A 6,142-nucleotide genomic window follows, 5' to 3' on the forward strand; every position below is an offset into this window, starting at 1 on the left:
GACAGATTATAAGATTATTGTTTTAGTCATCATGTCAGATGTTTGGGTGAGTTTGCTGCTGGTCTTTTTCTATTCCATGGGCTTTTTACACTCCGATGACACTTTGTACAACAAACAATTCATTTAAAAATACTCTTCATCTACTCAACACTGATGTTCTGTCTGTCATTTCAGCTATCTGACTTTTTCATCTGATGCAGTGTGAGAATATCGTAAACTCTATTGATACACTGTAAAAAGTAAACTCCCCCAAATCACCCTAATATCATAAAGAGTGAAGCTACGGTTATTCTGTTGTATTTCTCTTACTCTCAACCATCACACGAAAGGACCAAACCAAAATGTATTCAGTATGTTTAAACCTGCCAGACACAGAGTCTTTGTTGCTCGAGCCCCGAGTCAAGTGGTTTCTATTGCAAATGCAAAACGTCAAATATTAGTCTCAAATAGTTTAAAATTAACATTTTTTAAAAGTAGGCCAAGTATTTTTTTTTATAAAACATATGGGTAGTGTAGTTTTTGCATATATTAAATAAAACAGGAGTATATAGTGCAATTTATCTGGGACTTTAATTTCAGCAATGGATAAAAATGCATTTTTTAGTTGCTGCTTAAAGAAGCAGGACAGTGTGATGGATTGGCCCACTGTTCATCTTGATGAAAGGGCGTGTCACCCAGTCAAACATTGAGGCTCACTGATGTGTTTTTAATTGTTTTTGGACAACAATTCAAATGACTAAGGTCCATCAGGCTTTGGCTACACAGACAATGTTTGTTCATAATGAAAGAGAAAAAAGTGTTGCCAGAATGAAAAATACAGAATGTCCTCTGGCTTCTCTTGTCTTGTCCTGCGATTCTTCTTGAATCTTGGTTTGTCTGTTTGACTTATACATAAACTCTCCATAGTCCACAAGTGATTCAGTGTGGCAACCCAACAAATATCTTCTTTCAACTTCTTCCTTTACAATACCTCTCCTCAAAACATTCACCACAAGAGGACAGTGTTTCCCTGAGGAAAAGCCAGCGCTGCCGACTCCTCTCCTCTGCTCTTTTGTGAGGATTTTGGACATTGCAGTGATAAGAAGCTGAGGTTGGATACAGATGAGATGGATATTTTTGTTTACTTCAGCAGCAAACAAACTATGTTTCAACACATATAACCATGGGATACATAGTAAATTACAATATATGCCAAGCTGTAGATGTAAAAAAGAGTACAATAATACCCGATTTGGCAAAAGAGGAGAAAAAGTCCATCTTCTGCGAAAATCTCTTCTTCTACATTCCAGTGCTAAAACTAAACTGGGTGGAAACAGATGTCATGAGTGAGAACATAGACACCGAAGAAACTGTGTGTGTGTGTGTGTGTGTGTGTGTGTAAGAACGGTAAAAGAGAATGAATCAAAACTGGAATAAAAGGACGTGCGTTATTTTGAGTCTGTGTTTGAGCTTGAAGAAGAGTTTGCGGACATCCGCAACGACCTGCAGGACTGGTGTTCACCACCTGCAGCTAACCCCTAGAAAACCTGAGAACATCATCCTACTGACTTCCTCTCCATTTTATCCCCCTTGAAAGAACACACACACACACACACACACACACAAACCGCCTTCTGCTTTCGGCCCACTGATTTAGTCTGTCTGTGTTATCAGCCCACTGACTCATTGTGCCTCGGTCTGTCCAGCTCATGGCCCTCTTTCTATTTTCATCTTGTCCTGACATGAAAATGCCATGACCTTGTGCCTTGTTGGACCACTGGAGGTATATGTGTATGCGTGTGCATTAATATGTGTACGCGTTTGAGTGTGAAAACCTAATCCCACATGCCCACAGTCACCCCGCCTGCCTAATTGGCTAATGGAATTGTTTTACTTGCCGTTTCGGCTAATCACATGGGCGGACCTGGAAGCAGCTGGTTCCCTTACGAGTATGTGGTGGGAGAGCAGATAAGGATAGTTCGAAAATATGTGAGATAAATACACTGACATAAAAACAAAAGTTACAAAAAGGTATTCTTTATAAATAAATAAATGAGATCTCATGGACTGACAGTCAATGGCAGCCGTCAGTAGCAGACCCACAAGTCGAACTGACAGACTTACCTTTCACTGAGCTGTTTGTTGGGTTTTTTCTAAAGACATTTTCTAAACTCCTTTCACAAAAATTGCACTGCCAATATTTTATTAAATCATACGGGGATTGTTTGGATGGCAAATTTAGCCTCAGTGCTGCCCGCTCGCTGGAAAGCATCTTGAGGGAGGGAAAGAGAGAGGGTTGATACGAAAGAAGAAGAAAAAGCTCATCGATTTGATGGTGTGTCAGAGTGCTCTCCGGGTCCGACTCCTGTGTGATGGATTGAAATGAAACATCTCATGGCAAAGCCAACAACAAAACCAACAGTAATCCTTCAAAGCGATTATCGTTTCTTTCTCTTTTTCTTTTTCAGAAGCAACTGTTTTTTGAAAAACAAAGTTTTCTTTTTCCTCAATTCGCTGGACTTGGGTTTAAACCCCACTGCGTTCTCAGAGGAGGGGCCCATTTTGGCCACTGAGCTGAAAATAGAGACAGATTGAGTTCTGAAAAGCGGCATTTCCCCCTCATCTCCCTTGCATCCAACGAATAGTGACTTGTCCCCTGCCTCACCCCTCCTATATCTGCTATTTTCTTTTTCCATCCAATTTCTCGGTTGAAACGTAGGACAATAAACCTACAAGCCTTTTAACGACTTTTACAACTACGACAACTAAAAAAGAAGGTTTCTCAGCTTTTCAACTGATGCCCTTTGGTCCAATGCCCATAATGAGTACGTATCTGTGTATGAATCACCTCCCATGCTATCTAGAGTACCTTCTTGTGCGCTCATGTGGCTTTTGTGATTTTACTCAGTCAGAGAGACTTTGTTTTTCTCCCCAGTTTGAATTCACATTTGTGATGTGCTCACGGCTTGAAGGCATAAGCACTGGAATGTCTGAAGCAATTTTTTCCCCCTTCTCTTTGATTTGAAAGTCCTGCTGCTTGTGCATATCTATCACAGCGCCTCCCACACAGTCAGGATTTGTCAAAATGAGTTTGAATTTCAGCAGAGGAGGCTGACTCCTCCAAAAAGCTCTTGATCGGATTCAGTTCAGGGGGGGGGTCAGAAATAAAAATAGGAACAAATGGCTCTATTTTTCCTTGACATAGATGCAGTCTTAGAAGTATTAATAATCAACTGACCCCTTATATATTTGATTAATAACACCTCATTTAAGGACATGAAATGCAAATAATTAACGATGAAACAAAAATAGCACTATTTCTCTAAGAGGTTTTATTTAAGACATCTCAGTGTAAGATTTCTTCTCTCTCATCTTTGGACCCTTTTTTGACTTCACTTAACTCCAATAAGCTAATAAGAGCAGAAATATTCCTTCGGCCTTTCTTCAGCATATGTCTTCACTCAGTTCGGGTCAAAAGGAAAGCCAAGGACATGACTGATGACAGTATCAAATATTGAGTGAAATAAAGACAGGATCAAGACTGTTTCTACAGCTTTGCCGATAACACAGTGGATGTTGCTGGCTAATTTACTGATAATGGTTTGATATGTTATAAAAATCAGTCTGCAGTATAACCTCACATGACAAGAAGAGACTGTCACATCAAAAAAAAAAAAAAACACATCATAGGTCGTCTGTGCCAACAGCTTATTATGACTCCTAGTTACATTTTATTCTTTGGCTATTTCTAGAGAAAATAATGATGACTTTGACAAAGGAATAAATTAGGTTACGTATACAGTGACTGTCTGCATCAGAAGGAGGTTGGGGGGGATGGATGGATTGACCAAACACAGGAGACTGTCGTTTGTTTCCCGCGTGAAACCAAATGTAATTCCTTTTTCAATATCATCCATGTCCAAACCTTGACCGCATTTGTCTGTTTATGGTGGTGCTTTCTTACCATGGAAACAAAGGTGAGGTGTGCCTGCTGCTGGCTCCTATGTGGCAGTAAAGACAAACAGCCTATATGGCCGTGCTTGCTGAAAGAGGCAATTACGAGGTGTACGAGAAAATACAAAGGTGCCCAGGACGAGGGCAAACTCAGCACTTGTAGTATATTTCATACGTGCCAATTTCTACCCACTTAACATATCCAAAAGCTATTATTCCATCTGTGATCTTCAAGTATGTCCTTTGATTATACATATAAAGTCAAGTACATAATTCAACGATGAATAGCTCTTCTTGGAGCAATCACACACTTCTGACTGAACAAGGGCTTATCAGTTAGAATACCCCCAACGTGCTTGTCTTTGTGCCCTTGGGAATGTTTCCACTCCTGGTGACTTTCTAATCAGGAGAACAAGTGGATGTTATTGATTTTGAACCACATAATTAGGAGAAGGCGGAGAGACAGAGAGTTTGGTGGCCACCGGCCATTTTGTACAAGTGCAATGGGTAAATAATGATTACACAGGTTCTGGTTGTGAATGGCAGTGATGAGGTTATTGATGTGTCCTTTGTGTTTTTGTCTCTGTGTGTCCAACTGGCCTGTCTGGTCTTTATTCCACCCTCTGCTTAAAGAGGCAACAGACAACTCTTGTGCCCCTAGTGGTTTCAGGTGGTATTGTTGTTTGGTCACTGTCGTAAAGATGCTGCAGGGGCAAGGCATTGGTAAAGACGCAGGTACTTTTTCGTCAGAGCTCGTGAGGAAGTTGTCAAGACCACTTTGGAGATAACGGCGAAGGAGAAAGAAGGATGCACGCTGAAGCTCCTACTTAGTTTTCTGGCTCCTAGCAGTAACTAGGCAGGAAAAAAAAGACAAATAAACCCAACAATTTGAACAAATAACCTTGAGTTAAACATCCGGGAGTATTATCAAGCTGGCTGGTGGTGTTGCTAACTGATCTCGTAGGAAGGAAACAAACTGCATGTGGTTTTTGAAGCCTCTCAGGTCCTGGAGATCTCCTCTCCTTCTTTGCCTGATTTTGTTCCTCTGTCAACAGGATTCTTTTCTCTTGTGGGGTTGAGTTTTTAAAAATTTTTTTTATCAATGTGGCTGTTCCACCGTCTGCCATTTCCATCACTGGCGATAGATACCGGGAGAACGATACTCTGGTCCTTGTTTTGGTTACGCAATGGGTGAGGCAGTTCCTTCGTGCCGTAAATCGAGTCGTCATTTTCCAGTGTAACCGCATCCCGGTGACCAATTGAATATCAAGACTTATTGGGGCCCAAAATAAGCGCGGATGGTGTCATTTTTCTTTCGCCATTACACTGTGCAATCAGTTTTTAACATCATAATGCCACGTATATACCAAACGGTTGTCTATTTCCGCTTTAAATCACTGTGTGATGCATGTTATTAATAACAGTGTGATCTGAAATCTATGTTAACTGTGTAATGGGAAGCTGCATCTTAAATTAGCCTTTTACGGCAGCAATACTCACTGAGGCCACTGCAGTCAGACAGAGAGAGAGAGAGAGAGAAGCAGACATGAACACACGGAGCTGGTATCGAGGTGGGGGGGTGGAGGGGGGCACGAGCGCTGGTCCTGGTAATAGGAGATAAATTAGCCTCTCACTGCAGAGGCGTAGCGGTGTCAGGAGATACACAGCACATCAATGGCACAATGGTGAGCAACACAACAAGGAGAAAGGGGGGGGGGGGGGGGCTGCAGGTTGAGGAAGAAAGAGAAAGAGAGCAAAGAAATCTGAATCTGCTCTGAAACATCAATGCAGCTTTATAACACATGTTGGGTTATGGTTTTTTTTTCTCATTTAGGCTGCCAAACAGTCGCAAGAAAATATTTCATTTCACACCAACCATTTTATGATAGATATCTTTTGGTTTTAATATTTTTGAAGGATACACCAGCTACCTGTCAGGGAGCAGCTGGCCTACATTTACTTTAATGCATTGTGAAAACGGAGTCGCTGGTACAGCACAGTTCCAAGGTGGAAATTATGCTTATTTCGCCCAAGATATTTTCTTTTCTTTTATCACATGAAAACACAGTCTGTACAACAATTTCAACTTATTGTTGATATCAAAAATGCAGCAAATGATCACAGACGACCTTTCAATGTCTGTCTGACACCTGCCTTTCATTTCCACCAACGTGTGTATTTATGGACACATCAGAAACATTTGGTGATT

Source organism: Scophthalmus maximus, chromosome 2 (assembly GCF_022379125.1).
Source record: "Scophthalmus maximus strain ysfricsl-2021 chromosome 2, ASM2237912v1, whole genome shotgun sequence".
Lineage (NCBI taxonomy): Eukaryota > Metazoa > Chordata > Actinopteri > Pleuronectiformes > Scophthalmidae > Scophthalmus > Scophthalmus maximus.